The sequence below is a fragment of the Topomyia yanbarensis genome, chromosome 2 (assembly GCF_030247195.1).
Source record: "Topomyia yanbarensis strain Yona2022 chromosome 2, ASM3024719v1, whole genome shotgun sequence".
In the NCBI taxonomy this organism is placed as follows: domain Eukaryota; kingdom Metazoa; phylum Arthropoda; class Insecta; order Diptera; family Culicidae; genus Topomyia; species Topomyia yanbarensis.
The window spans coordinates 402,065,448-402,082,228 of NC_080671.1; positions in this window are offsets into that span (position 1 = coordinate 402,065,448).

The window sequence follows — 16,781 nt, forward strand, 5'->3', positions numbered from 1 at the left end:
TACGGGACTTTAGTTGACCATAGAAGGTTCTTTTTTTTTATTCAGTTCGTTTATTTGATAGGCACAAATGCGTTAGCTTGGCGGTGCCAAATTCTTTTGTTTTTTACATTTTAAATACTTAAAACTAGGAGGTTACAATTTTCAGATATTTTTTTTATATTGAGAGGAAGAATTCTACAGCTATCTTCAGACTAGAAATACAGATCTATATACAAGAGTGGGGCAAAAGATACTTTTTTATGAAAAATTTTTAAAATAAGGAATCCAGTTTGATATTCAAAAGGGGAGGAATAGATTTTTACGAAATATTTTACAGTTATCTTAAAACTAAAAATATAGTTTGGTATATAAACGGGCATCAAATATTTATGAGAAATTTCACAGATATCTTAAAACTAGGGATACAATTCTATTTATAAGATGGGGGACAATAGTTTTAATGGAGAATAAAATTAACAGCTATCTTAAAACTAGGAATACAGAATACAAATTTGAATTTTTTGAAGGAAACTTATGCTTGGTTAGGATATTCAAAGGGGGCTTATTTCCATCATCGGTGTAGTAGCAGTTGTATCAAGGATAGGGGAAGAAGGCGTACATGGTGACATAGAGAGAAGAGCGGAACTTGTAACTTTCGGGCAAACGGGAGATCAGCGACACAGTGCCTTGTCAGTAGGTCGTCGAGTACCGGGTTGGTGGATGGTATTCAGACCCGCGGGGAAGTTATCAGACCATCGAGTCGCTTTCGCTTCAGCTTCCTTCTATGCAGGACGATGGCGGTCGCAGAGTGGCACTCTGGCACTGGTCGGGTCTACAAGGAAGGACAGGGAGCATTTGGAAACGAGAAATAAGAGAGAGGGGCTAAATCCCATAGAAGGTTCTATTCGCAGCCACAACACTTTTTACCTTACAACTAACATCGTTATCAGTCACTAGTTTTCCAGTATATATGAATACGGTATGAGATCCATATCCGGTCGATTTCTACCTCGGAACCGACACCGTTCGGACTGCGTTGTTTTCTACCAGCTACTATATACTTTATCTTTTCAGAGGTAATAGTCAGCCTAATGAGCTTATTACAAGCTAAAATTACCTCTTCCACTGCGCTACGATCAACGCCAACCAACGATGTCGCTGTCGTCCGCGAAGATAAGAAACATGTAAGACCTCGTGATGATGCTTTCGGTTCTTTGCACATCAGATCTTCGTACCGCACCTTTGACCGTGTTGTGTTGAGCGATTGATTAAAGAGTGCATCGCCCTGCATCAATCCATCCGTCGTCACAAATGAAGTGGATGTCTCTGCGAATGTTTGATTTCGACCCATGTAGCATCATACGGATCAGCCTAATCAGTAGTGTCAGAAAGCGATATTCAAGTATTTTCTGTCACAGCTCGATTCATTTCACAGCATCGCGTGCCGCCTTGAAATCAACAAACAGATGAAGAGTCCGTAAGTAGTATTCCCGAAATTTATCATGTTAAGGATCGTTTTGTAAATCTTCTGCAAGCTATTCGTCGCAAAAATTCTCAATTCCTTAGCGAGTACCATTTCATCTTGTCCGCGTTCCTTATGCCGATGATGTTCATTTCCGGTTGTCCTCAACTCACTACGTCGTTCCCTGTTTTCACGTGTGGTACCCAACATTTCCGTGGTTGTTGTACTGACCGCCTCATGAACCTTTTGCTACCACGGTGTTCCTAAAACCGTTATTAACTAAAAAAAATGTCCATAAATTTGGCATACGGCATTCGACAGATACAGTATCCAAGCATCTTCTCAGTGAATTTCAAAATGATCCATCGAGGGATTCGAGAGATATGGCGATTTGAAGTTTTATGATACGTTTCATAAGGCTACCAGCAAACACCCACGGGTTTGGTCCAATCTCTATGAACAAAAAAATATTTGTCAACTTATTTAGTACATAGCATTCAAAAGCTATAGTAATCAAGTATATCCCCTGCAAGTTTGGAAATATTTCATTGACGGAATCGAAAGTTATAACAGTTTGGATGTGGTATGCGGTCATAGATGGGTTTTCTACCAGACTTCAAGCGTGAATCCATGTTTGTCCATTGACTATTTAGATCGTTTATACGTGTCGCGATTTTTAAAGGAAACCCTTACCATTTTATTACATAAATATAATGTACAAATGGTGTTATTAATATGGTGCACTGAAAAAATATGGAAATAGGGTTGTCTACCAAACGTTAAATATAACGTGTAATTTTAAAAAAATAGATGGAAGTTGGAATGTTTACTTCAAATATCTCTATGGCATGTTGACTGATTCTAATTATTTTTTCATTATTGAACAGGTAGACGTTTCATCGTTAATTTTCATCAAGAAGAATATAAAATAGAGTTTGCTACTTCAAACAATAAACAACTAGCCAACAAAATCGATACAGTAGAACCTTGCGGCAATTAAAACATAGTAACAATAAACAACTTAATTATCCTCAACTATATGTATTATCACTATTTAGTAAATATCTTTATATTCAAAACGACGACCTATCAATTTCTATACATTAGTTGAATGCAACGAACGCAAACTATAAATCATGGAAAAATAAAACCATAAATTCAATACATATAATCAAAAATATAAAGGTATTTGCTGATTCAGATCAATTTATGTTATGATACGGTTTTTGTTGGAAATTTTGTACAATCGTGATTCGCTGGTTGGGTTGACAGATGTTAAAACTGGGGGATGTTATTAGTAGGGGGATCAAAGGGGATGTTATTAGTACAAGTTCATCTGCTCATATCTCTAACTATTGTTAGTTTGATTGTCGAATTGAATTTAACATGAGAATTTGACATTCAGATGTCGACAATGGACCAACTAGCGCGGAGGTCCAACTAAAAAGCGGCTCCTGTTAAAAATTGAGCGACCAGCGAATCACGACTGTGTTAGTTTTAACATTTCATATATCCATAATTTGTAGTAAACAGCAATTGCAATCAACTAGTATATAAAAATTGATAGGCCGCTATTTTTAATACAAAAATAATCACTAAATAATTATAATACATATAGTTGAGACCAATTATATTGTCTATTTATTTATGTAGACAACTCTATTTTATATTCTTCTTGATGAAAATTAACGATGAAACGTCTACCTGTTCAATAATGAAAAAATAATTAGAATCAGGCAACATACCATTGAGATATGGCCTTTTGAAGTAAACATTCCAACTTTCATCTATTTTTTTTTAATTTACACATTATATTTAACGTTTGGTAGACAACCCTATTTCCATATTTTTTCAGTGCACCATATAAATAACACCTTTCGTGCACTATATTTATGTAATAAAATGGTAAGGTTTTCCTTCAAAAGTCGCGACACGTATAAACGATCTAAATAGTCAATGGACAAACATGGATTCACGCTTGAAGTCTGGTAGAAAACCCATCTATGACCGCATACCAAATCCAAACCGTTATAACTTTCGATTCCGTCAATGAAATATTTTCAAACTTGCAAGGGATATACTTGATTACTATATCTTTCGAATTCCATGTGCTAAATAAGTAGACAAATATTTTTTTGTTCATGGAGATTGAACCAAACCCGTGGGTGTTTGCTGGTAGCCTTATGAAACGTATCATAAAACTTCAAATCGCCATATATCTCGAATCCCTCGATGGATCATTTTGAAATTCACTGAGAAGATGCTTGGATACTGTATCTTTCGAATGCCGTATGCCAAATTTATGGTCATTTTTTTTAGTTAATAACGGTTTTAGGAACACCGTGCTACGCTACGTTCAGATTATCTCTCATTGGCCGATCTTCGGTTCGTTCGTTGAGCTTCCTAGACAACATCCTCAGTCTGTAGCCGATGTAAGTTCAGTAACATTGTTCTCTCACACCATGAACCGGTTACGCTGTCCAGTCTTGCGCGAACCTTAATTACTATAAGTGAAGCTCAGAGTCGACGCTCGGGCTTCGGAAGGTTCGAAGTGAAGTGAATGATCATATAATGGGATTTCATATTGAACGTGATACAGTTTCGCTAACCAAGATGGTGTAGCTATACTTCGATCCGTATAAATTGGGATATTATTTTTTACGCGGTCGCACTTAGCCACGTATTTTAGGTTAACCAGTACAATAAATTTTTGTCTGGGTTAGTTTGATGAATGTTATCAATACTGTATAACTGACGTGATGGAATTGGATAAACTTTCCGTCAGTTTAAGGTCCATTTTCACCCTTCATAAATATTGTAGAAGAAGGCCAGAGTTCCACTTCTTGCTTCTGCAACACACTCAACTCGTTAGTTCACCACCGCACTTACCCCCCCCCCCCCCCCCCCCCCGAAAATATCGAACTTGTTGAGAAATTTTTAATTAGTTTCAATGTTAAATGAGCTGCTAACTATCATTTCAAACAAAATTTTTCACCTATTATCATGAATTGAGGTAATTAACTATTACCATTGTATCTGCTCTGATAACGATTACGATTCTTTGTCTGTAACATTGGCCAACTACAGCAAACCTTTTTTTCCATGTTACTATTGGGCATAAAGAAATCCATTTCCAAAGTAATACAGATCCAGGCACCCGAAAGTGATTAAATTTCCAGTAATCGATGTGGAAACATCGGGCTTGTTCGGAATCGGACGCTCATTCATCCACCTGTATGTAGTTGGAACCAAGAATCACACCGAAGCGATGCTGTACCGTTTATCACTGTCGTATTTCTACGAGATAAATGATACAAGTGGTGCCATGAAAGCTTAAAGTGAAATACTGTCGATACTACGGACCGCCGCTGTATGACCGCCACGAGGTGTGATATATGTAGGTAGGTATGTGCAGTGCATGTCATGGATGAAAAACTGTCCCCACCATACACGGACTATGTGTATAGGCTTCTCCCCAGATAATGTCGCCGATTTTAGGTTGTTTACTATCCGCTTTTTTCCCTGGCTATCGAGTTGATAAATCGTTCTGAAAGATATATTTTCGAGCACGAGCAGTAATCGTTTGTTGAAGGTGTTGTTATGTCCAATGTGTCCTATCTATTTTATTGCTGGGAAATTTATTTTCCTCGCTGATCGTGATAGGATTTTATAGCTTGAAAGTTCGAAACTCGCTTGTGGAGGTAGTTGGAAGGGAGAAACCATTCCTCATCCGACCTGACCCCGACAACGCCAAACCCAAAAATGAAAACTCATAAGTTTGACATTTTCTTTGTTCACGTGTCGAGCGGGGCGAGTAACATCTGCTCACTACAAGGCGGCCGCGTACTCGCTCGACTGAGGCATATAAACTTCACTACAATACGATTTTTTTTATTTGTTGAGCTTATATTTTATCGCCCTATGAGCTAGCTATTTTATTGTCCCCTAAACAGGGTGCTTAACGGCCATGTCCAAAACAAGGAATGTGACGCACTCTCAGCATCCGAGACAGAGGGCAGCGAAATTTCCACATCATGCTCTTCAGCGACTGTCAGTAGGCAGGCTGCGATGGGGAAAAGGCGTCACAAATTATATCCAGCGACCGACGACGCAACGTTGACTGCTGGCAAGCGTTCGACCCCTTGTTTCGAGTGTCATAAAAGTTAGATTTGGCTGAGAAGGATCTTGGATCACAATAAGCAATCGCATTCCGTTGCTGAGACCAACCGACCAAGAATGTTTTTCGTTTGATGTGACCCGGGTTGTAGCAGGTTTAGCTGCTGGCTGGCAGGAAAGTGTAACTTGCACTGCGGCTATAAATATCAATTACATCGTCATGTTCAGATGTTATTGCGGCTCTGTTGGAAGCTTGAGGCGAATTATTGTATACATGATTGTTTGGACAATGAAACAGGCTTGCGATCTAGGGTTTTATGTAGAATACATTTAAGCTTTTAGTATAAGGGTTAACCTGGTTAGGTAATGTGGCTTGTCACGCCTCTTGTGCTGAATTGATTCATTTCATTTTTGTACCAATATGAAAATATTGTATTATATTCCGATGCATGTACCATTAATATAAATAACGGAAAATGGAACTTGATTATAACTTTCCAAATCGACGCTTTGTTAGGTTACCGTTGTTAGTATGACCTTAGATTGGTTTTTCTATGTAATACTACGTTCACACTACGAATTAAAGCGTGTTTTAACGCTATCTTGATGACATTTTTCTTGTTGCTAATTATTATAACATGTTTTAACTCTGTAGTGTGAACGTAGTATTATAAACATACACAAGGGGGTAATATAATTTTCGTAAGATTAGGGGAGTCATTTAGTTTTAATGGCCATACGGTTTGACAATTTTAGCAGGGCGATTATTAAAGCAAATAATTTTTAACTAAGGGGGACAATTTTTACAACCATCTTAAAACTAGGAATACAGGCCCGTAGCCAGGATTTTGTTTCGGGAGGGGGAGGGGGGGTCTTAAAACTTGTTGCATAAATGTGTTAATTCTGATGACTTGAAATAGTCACTTGAAACTGAATGTAATTTTGAAAATTTCTTAGTAAAAACAGTTCCAAAACTAAGGCAAAAGACAATATGTTTTTTTTATATAACTAATTTTATTTAGGCCCAAATACGGTAGCTTAACGAGGCCGATAATTCATTTTTAAGGTACATCGCACGTGTTAGTGGGGGATTATAAAGCCGTATTTAGGGGCGGCTTGCTCCCCTCTTATGTTAGTAAAGGAAAAAAGGTAGGAAGTGGGATACATATTGTAAAATTGACATTCTCGTTGGCTGTTTGATGATTGTGGGGGATATGCACACTTTATTGTAGTGGTTTCCATCCTGTAATCGCAGGGGCGAGGGGAGGATCGATATGTCGGATGATTATTGGCACTCCGATGCTGTCATGATGTTCTTGTGACATGTGTCATGATGTTCTGGATGGACGGTTATCAAGAAAGGTATGCTTCGTAGACTCGTGAAGCAATGCCATATTGTAGATACAGGGAGAGGTTGACGAGGCTCCACTGTGAATGAGAGGGGAAATGTATTAAACTTGGGCATCAATAGTTTTCAAAAAGGTGTAGATAAGAAAAATGTAGGGGTGGTCACGGTTTTCCAGGACGTCCCGGACTGGCACATAGGGTGATCTACCTCGGGCCCGAAGGAAACCTATTAGTTGGGACCTGGCAACACAGTACTCTGCGCACAGCCAAACAACATGCTCGATGTCGTGATAGCCGTTCACACAAACACAATGATTACTGTCAACAAGCCCTATACGACGGAGATGCGCATCAAACGAGTAATGGTTGGACATGAGCCTTGACATCGTACGAATAAAGTCCCGGTTCACATCCAAGCCCTAAAATCAAGCATTCGTTGATACCTACGGGATAATAGAATGTAGCCACCGTCCCAGATGCCCATTGCTCCATGAAATTTGCCAACTTTCGAGCGTCCTCTGACAAGAGATACTGAAAAATTTATTGAAGCAAATTGGTCTTTCGTAAGTGTCGCCTTCTATTGCGCTCACCTTGACTAAAGAGTCCGCCTTCTCATTGCCCGGAATAGAACAATGTGACGGGACCCAAACCAAGGTAATCTGGTAAGATTTTTCAGATAAAGCACTCAGATATTCCCGTATTTTCCCCAGGAAATACGGTGAATGCTTTCCAGGCTTCGCCACACGGATGGCCTCAATGGAGCTGAGACTGTCCGAAACGATGAAGTAATGGTCTGCGGGCAGGGTGTCAATGATCTCGAGAGTATACTGAATGGCAGCTAATTCTGCAACGTAGATTGAACCAGGATCATTGAGCTTGAATGAGGCAGCAAGATTTTCGTTGAAGATACCGACCCGTCGAGAATTGATCCGTCAGTGTAGAATATTTTGCCGCAGTCGACTTGGTGGTATTTATTATAGAAAATATTTGGGACCACTTGTGGGCGAATGTGATCCGGGATTCCACGAATCTCTTCCTTCATGAATGTGTCGAAGAATACAGTAGAATCAAGTCGTAGAGTCAAACCAGACCCCGAGATATTTGAATGTTGAAACCTGAGCAATAGTTTTATTCATTAACTGAAGCTGTAGTTTCGCTGGTTCACGCTTCCTTGAAAATACAACTAGCTCAGTTTTCTCCGTAGAGAACTCGATACCCAGCTGGAGAGACAAATTGTTCAAGGTATTTTGCAGTGGTCCTTGTAAGTCGAAGGCCTTGGGACCAGTAACAGAGACCACACCGTAATCCGCAAGTTGCCTTAGCGTGCAGGAATTGACATTCGTCAATGTCATTCACGTAAAAAATTTTGAGAAGGGGGCTTACACATGAGCCCTGGGGAAGGCCTATGTAGCTAAATCGTGATGTCGATAAATCACCATTCGAGAAATGTATTTGTTTTTCAGACAACAGGTTTAGCAAAAAGTTATTTAAAATTGGTGAAAGACTATGCTGGTGCAACTTCTCATAAAGAATGTTGATAGAAACTGAATCGAAAGCCCCCTTAATATCCCAGAATACTGATGCCATCTGCTCTTTGTTAGCATATGCCATTTGAATTTCTTTTGGGAGCAACGCAAGGCAATCGTTCGTCCCTTTGCCAAATTGTGTATCTGACAGTAAGCCATTTGTTTCAACCCAATTATCGAGGCGAAACAAGATAATTTTTTCGAATAACTTTCGGATACAGGATAGCATTGCAATCGGTCGATACAAGTTGTGGTCGGAGGCTGGTTTTCCTGGTTTTTGGATGGCGATGGCACTCACTTGTCTCCAATCATGTGGGAAAATGTTACCCTCAAGAAACTTATTAAATAAATTAAACAAGCGTCTCTTGGCAGAGTCTGGTAGATTCTTCAACAAGTTGAATTTGATTCGGTCTGGCCCTGGAGCTTTATTGTTACATGATAAGAGAGCAAGTGAGAACTCCACCATCGAAAACGGTGTTTCGTTTGTGGTATTGTAATGCGACGCGGCGCGGTAGATTTGCTGTGCCGGGGCGGAGTCCGGACAAACCTTCTTGGCGAAATCGAATATCCAACGGTTTGAATATTCCACGCTCTCGTTAGTACTGTTTCGGTTTCGCATACGTCGGGCCGTGCCCCAAAGAGTGCTCATCGATGTTTCTCTTGTTAATCCGTCGACAAACTGGCGCCAGTAACTGCGTTTCTTAGCATTCATTAAATTTTTCATTCGCTTTTCTAATATCGCGTACACTCGATAACTAGCAACTAACCCGTCGTTCCGGAAGGTTTTATACGCGGCAGCTTTCTCCGCGCACACGTCAGAGCACTCTTTGTCCCACCACGGATTGGGAGAACGTTTTTGGGTGTTCACGTCGAGTACTCGATTCGTCTGAGTTTGGTATCGCGGTATCGAGACAAAAACTTATATTCTTCCTCCGGGGGAAGTATCTGTGTTGAATCGATAGTTTTAGATATCTCAGCAGCGTAGCTCTTCCAATCAATATTTCAATATTTTAGGAAACATTGATTGGTTCCGAAGGTCTTGAACGAGTGGTGATTGCAATTACAATCGGCAGGTGGTCACTACCGTGGGGATCAGATATTACCTTCGACTTGCAATCTAACTGTAGTAATGTCGAGCATAAAGATATGTTCAGTATACTTGCTTGCGCTGGTGGTCTAGGAATCCGTGTCATTTCCCCTGTGTTCAGAATTGTCATATTGAAGTTGTCACAAAGGTCTTGAATTGTCGAGGATCGATTATCGTCGTTCAGACATCCCCACCCTGTACCGTGAGAGTTAAAGTTTCCAAGAGCCAGCCGGGGCGAAAGAAGGTGTTCAATCACGATAGAGAGTCTTCGATATCCCATCATGGCCCTAGGAGGAATGTAAATAGAAGCAATGCAAAGATCTTTGCCTTTGATTGTTGTTTGACAAGCGACAACTTCAATGCCTGGCGTCGAAAGGAAATTGATTCGATTGAAGGAGTAGCACTTTTTGATCCCTAAAAGTACCCCTCCATATGAGTCTTCTCGATCCAAGCGGTAAATGTTAAAATCGTGGAAGTTGAGGTTTATATCAGAAGTAAGCCATGTTTGACATAGGGAAAAGGCATCACAATTATTGTAATCTAGCAAGTGTTTTAATGAATCAATTTTGGGGATAATATTTCTGCAGTTCCACTGTAAAACAGTGATCAGATCCGTGATTCCGTTTAATAAGTTATCCATCGAAGGATACGATCGCTGCAAGGAGGGGCCATTGTTCAGTCAACTGTTTTAAAAATGTTCTTACTGTTGGTAGAACAGCAACCAGTAAGCTTTTCAGAGGATCGGTAATGTTGAAAGCTGTAAATATCCAGTCCACAATGTCAGAGAATTTAAGGAATCCCGTTTTAGGTTGAGTTTCTGGCTGTAAAATGGGAGCACTTGGGATTTTTTGTGCCTCGGGGAGTGCTGGGAACTCCTGGTTGTATCTCAATTTCCCAAAACCAGGAGGTATTATCTTCGGATTTGTGGCAGCACTTCCAGTTGATGAATTATTTTTATTTTGTACCCTTATTTGAGACAACCTAGGACCCTTACGAGGAAGTTCAGGTGAGTTTTGATTAGATCTTTTCCTAGAGTTTCCAAGCAGAGCCAAAGAATGCCCCTCGCAAGGAACGTTAGAGGTGTTATCGTCAGTTGGCAAGAGAACGAATGGGTTTTCGGACATAAGTGGAACAGCTCTTTTAAGCATTTCTGCGTAATAGCGTCTGGAGCGATCTTTGGCGGATCGCTTCAGTTTATCCGCGCGAAGTTTGTACGTTGGACGTGTCAAAAGTTCATGCGGATTCTCCCCACAGTAAACACACTTCTCAGCGGGCCTACTGCAAGTATCATCCGCATGGCGTTCCCCACATTTACCGCACCGTTGCTTATTGCTACAGTAGGTGGCCGTGTGACCTAGCTGCTTGCAATTGGAACAATTCATGGCCCTCGGTACAAACAGACACACAGGTAGACGAGCTCCTCCCACTTCAACGTAGCTCGGAAGTGCAGATCCGGCGAAGGTTACGCGAAACGAGTCTGATGGATAGTAATTCCCATCTTCGATGGACTTTGAGTGCAATTGCTTGCACTCCAAAATCTTAACTGATTGAAGGTTAGGGTCCTTAAAGCGGCCAACCCCATCATTCATCAGATCATCGACAGTTAGATCCGCATCACTTACCACACCGTCGATCTCCACATCACGAGAAGGAATGTAGACGCGATACTCCAGCGTAAAGAGGCTATTGCTAACGATACCATTGGCCTGTTTCAAGTCAGTAACGACTACGCGCAGTTTATCTGACTGAACCTTTTTAATCTCGGTTACGGCCGAGTAACGTTTTGTCAGCTCCCGTGCAACAGTTATTTTTGAACCGAAAGTATACCACCCAAGGACCAGAGGATCCATCCTGGTAAACCTTGACTCGGGGGGCTGTGAGACATTGGGGGAAAGTGGGGGAAGTGGATCGCCCATAACATCATCTGTCTCCGAATCAGATACACGCTCCTCTTCGCCATAATATTCGTCTTCGGAGGGTGATACTTCTGTTTGTTCCATTTTGTTGCGGGAGCAACACGCTCGACCACTATTTAACTTAAATCAAAATCAAAAAAAGTAATAATAAAAAAAATCAATAAGAAAAGTAAAATACGAAACACTTCACCAGTAGAGTTTCCAAGCAGAGCCAAAGAATGCCCCTCGCAAGGAACGTTAGAGGTGTTATCGTCAGTTGGCAAGAGAACGAATGGGTTTTCGGACATAAGTGGAACAGCTCTTTTAAGCATTTCTGCGTAATAGCGTCTGGAGCGATCTTTGGCGGATCGCTTCAGTTTATCCGCGCGAAGTTTGTACGTTGGACGTGTCAAAAGTTCATGCGGATTCTCCCCACAGTAAACACACTTCTCAGCGGGCCTACTGCAAGTATCATCCGCATGGCGTTCCCCACATTTACCGCACCGTTGCTTATTGCTACAGTAGGTGGCCGTGTGACCTAGCTGCTTGCAATTGGAACAATTCATGGCCCTCGGTACAAACAGACACACAGGTAGACGAGCTCCTCCCACTTCAACGTAGCTCGGAAGTGCAGATCCGGCGAAGGTTACGCGAAACGAGTCTGATGGATAGTAATTCCCATCTTCGATGGACTTTGAGTGCAATTGCTTGCACTCCAAAATCTTAACTGATTGAAGGTTAGGGTCCTTAAAGCGGCCAACCCCATCATTCATCAGATCATCGACAGTTAGATCCGCATCACTTACCACACCGTCGATCTCCACATCACGAGAAGGAATGTAGACGCGATACTCCAGCGTAAAGAGGCTATTGCTAACGATACCATTGGCCTGTTTCAAGTCAGTAACGACTACGCGCAGTTTATCTGACTGAACCTTTTTAATCTCGGTTACGGCCGAGTAACGTTTTGTCAGCTCCCGTGCAACAGTTATTTTTGAACCGAAAGTATACCACCCAAGGACCAGAGGATCCATCCTGGTAAACCTTGACTCGGGGGGCTGTGAGACATTGGGGGAAAGTGGGGGAAGTGGATCGCCCATAACATCATCTGTCTCCGAATCAGATACACGCTCCTCTTCGCCATAATATTCGTCTTCGGAGGGTGATACTTCTGTTTGTTCCATTTTGTTGCGGGAGCAACACGCTCGACCACTATTTAACTTAAATCAAAATCAAAAAAAGTAATAATAAAAAAAATCAATAAGAAAAGTAAAATACGAAACACTTCACCAGTTGGTTCCTGACAAGCTGGTAGGTGAATTGACCCTTCGTTTCTTTTGTCCGTCACTCGAGTGACCTTCACACAGTAGAGAGCTGGTATAGCTCGTCTAAGCAAAGCCGTCTTTCAGGCAAGAAAACTGTTTAGTATCGCACTGCACTGCACTACTTGATACAATTTAACGTTTAGGGACCATCCATAAATAACGTAGCATTATATGGGGGAGGGGGTAGTTTTGTATTTTGTGATAATGTGTGACGACAGGGGGTAGGGTGTCTTGTCATGCTATGTAGCTTTTTTAAAGGGGAATAACTATCATAGTATTTTTTTTTATTTTGCGGAGTTAAGCGGGAGGGGGGTAGAGTTACCGTCAAGCTACGTAATTACCAGCGGGTATTTCGAAGTTTGTGACGAAATGCTACGATGGCGAAGGTGGGTGTTAAAAATCCCTCAAAAAATGCTACGTCATTTATGGATGGTCCCTTATTATGTTTATAATGTTTATACTCCAGCCCTTGCTGGGATAAACACCTTCACCGATATCGCCTAACTCAAGGTAATGTTACAACAAACAACGCGCGTGTGTAAACTGAAAGGGCGCTTGGTTACGAATGACCCCTAAAAAGTTATTTAACTTTAAAGACCAACCATTTTTTTTTGAAATTTCCTATTCTAAGCATGTGCGAGAAAGCGAGGCAATACATAACTTTATATGACCATATCTTTTTACTGCAAAATCGAGTCAATTTGCAGTCTTCGGTAATGTTGATCCTCATACCTTAAGCTATATATCTGCAGATTTTGGGATACACAAGATGATACTGGCATTTTGTACTGAATTTATTGTTTCTATTGCCTATTTTTCGTATATTTTCACATACAAACTTGAAAACTCTTGTGAGTGAATTAGAGTTTCGAAAAAAGTTCATATTTGACAAGTGGTATGTTAAGCCAATTGATTGAGCCGTTTGATTTAACAGTGTTCCGAAAAAAGTCAAAATTGTTGCCGGAATAGTAGGCACATTTACAGTCGGGGAGGGAATTTAGCGATACTTAACTTGTGTATATAACGGTATCCAGATGGCTTACTAGAAAAAAAAACACTACTTCACTGCTCACTGGTTAGAAAACGTTAAACGCGCTGAAACACAAAATGTAACAAAATACTTAAACTTTGTCTAGGGGAACATAATCTTGGCAGCGGATTAGCATTATTCTTTATAACGTTATACTGCACAGACTGGAAAGATCGACCTATCGGTCCGAGAGTCACCGAACAAATTAACAGAATGGGGTGACAGCGAACACTTTGTACACACCAAGGACAAACCAATATGTGCCAGTTCTGTGAACAAAAGGCACATTACGGACAACCCTGCTCAGCAACTGCTGAGATATGCACATCTACAGAAAGGAATGCGAACAACCAGTCTACAGTATCATTCCCTGAACCACAAACGGTTGCCAAATTTCTAACTGCTGTTCTAGCAATTATGACAACTGTGAAATCCGCGCCAAGTACCACAAACTCAACAGCTAACACCATCAATGCGGAAGCTACTAGCAACGACGGAGGGTCCACACTCGTGACCCGAAAGCGAAAGAAGTTAGGAAGAACACCAGTTGGTGTGGATGCGATTAAGACTTTTTGGTAGTATCCAACGGGGAAACAGATTGAAATGGTGATTGGTTAAGCGAAAACAATCATGTGAAAAAAATTCCCCCCAAAGGCAAGATTCGAACTTGCAACCCTTGGGACCCAAACAACCCTTATACAATCCCTGGGATATGATTACGTCCCAGAAAGAACACATGATTATCGCATTGGCGACAGTGAACGTATCCTGCCTCTAAAGCAAGATAACACACAACCGAAGCTGCCACCCAACACATTTATCTATTTTATTTCCCCCTTTAAATTCCAAGGTTCAGGTTTTATTATCGTCTGGTGTCTAATTCTTTAGTTCATTACCCATTGTACTTCGGTGGGTGCCAGAGTTAATTAAGGCTGTCGATTTTTGGTCTATTGCCCAGGTAACAAAGGTATGATGGGGGCGACCCCGTCGTTCCAACTAAACAAATAATGTGATTCAGTTTTTTTGGTTTTTGACGTAAGTGCCAATATCTTATATAAGATTTTTTGGTGGTATATAAAGCACAGTGGTCCAGAATGCGAATTTAGCAGGAATTTTAACTTTTTGCTAAAATTAAATGACTTAGTCTTACAACATGTTTGGCAAAGTTGTTGTACTTTGCAAGGCCCTTCTATTTGTTTAAACCGATGCTAGGGTGGTTCTAAATTTAGCAATATTTAAAGTAGAACTTTTTAACAGTTTGCGATAGAGCTCTACTGTCTTCGATGAAGTTGTAGAGCAACACATTTCAGACCAATTTGCTGAAGACATACAAGCTCTAGCTTTTATATTTTCCATTGCACGAGAAATTCAAACTTAAGCTTTAGGGTGTTCCTTAAAAAAACGGTTTTATTTCTAAAACTCTTGAAGTTTTTATTTTACGCTAAAGTACCCTTTGGACAACTTAAAGATTATTTCAGGGCGCATAATTTGCTTTAAAACACCAACTACTTAACTTGTTTCGTTTTAAAGTTATAAGAACTTTTATATAAAAAATATAACTTTTTCAAATGAAATTATCTTCGATTCGGGCACTGAACATCAAATACTGTTGCTTTCATAATAGCATGCTTTGTAGTATAGATCACCAAAAATGGCAAAAACAACATTTTTTATATCTTGTAATATTTACTCAAAAACTAGTTTATTTTTAGTAAAAAGTATATATAAATTTCTAACGAGCGAAGCTAGAGGTTCAATATATTAAGACAAATTGTTCTCCTTCAAAATATCTGAAAGTATTTCTAAAGTGATGCTAATGAAATATCAAAACTGCAAAAGTTGTACAAAGAAAACCATTTTTAAATAAACACTTTAAATTTTTTTTGGTAAATTTCTTGTAAAATGAAAAGTATACGACATAGAGTTTCAGTGTCTTCGACAAAGTTTTTTAAAATTTCATTTTCTTCAATTTTCTGGAAGACAGCGAAACTCTATCTCGAACCATTAAAAAGTTAATTTCCTGATTTTAAAAAAAGTTAGAACCACCCTACCCACTATTTAAAATAATTTTTCATATAACTTTTTCAGTTTTCATTTTTTCCAACCTATCCTTCAGATATTTTTCAGAGTTTTTGAAGACGAACATTTTCTGCTAATACATCAAAACTCTAGCTTTTATTGTTCAGATGATATAAGCACTTAATATTTCTAAAATAGATTTTCATAAAATTTAAAAAAATATCGTGTTCGCCATTTTTTGCTCAATTATAACTCTAATCATAGACTATATCATATAGTTCAAAAATAATTATGTTTTATTTGCCCCAAATGAGTGATATTGTTATTCCAAACAACACCATTTTTGGCGAAAATGTGCTCATAACTTTTCAACGGAAATAGCTAGATATATGGTGCCATGAAACAAATTAGTCGCCTTGAAACAATTTTAAAGTTGTCTGAAGACTACTTCAGTTTAAAATGAATACAGCAAAAGTTATTGTAATAAAACTGTTTTTCGAAGAAGCACCCTAAGGTCCGATTTCAAATTTGTTGTAAAATAAAAAGTATGACAGATAGAGCTTACATGTCTTCAGCAAACTTTTCCAAAATTTGTCGTTCTACAACTTCGCAACTTGGCTCTAGCTAGAATGATTAAAAAGTTAATTTTTTTATCTTGGTAAAATTAGAACCATCCTCCCTGTTGTTTTAACAAAAAGAGTGGGCTCAAAAACTACGAAAACTTCTCCAAAGACTTAATAAGGCTAAGTTGTTTAGTTTTAGTAAAATCTCAAAGTTCCTGCTAAATTTGCATTCTGGACCACTGTGCAATGGGGAAAACAGATCGAAATTGTTCGAGATTCTCTCTGGGACGTCATCATATCCCGGGGATAGCGTAAGGGTTAGTTCATTGGGCTGGAGTCCCAAGGGTTGCAAGTTCGAATTTTGTCTCTGGGGGGATTTTTTTCACATATTTGCTTTCGCTCAACTCACCATTTCGATCTGTTTTCCGCTTT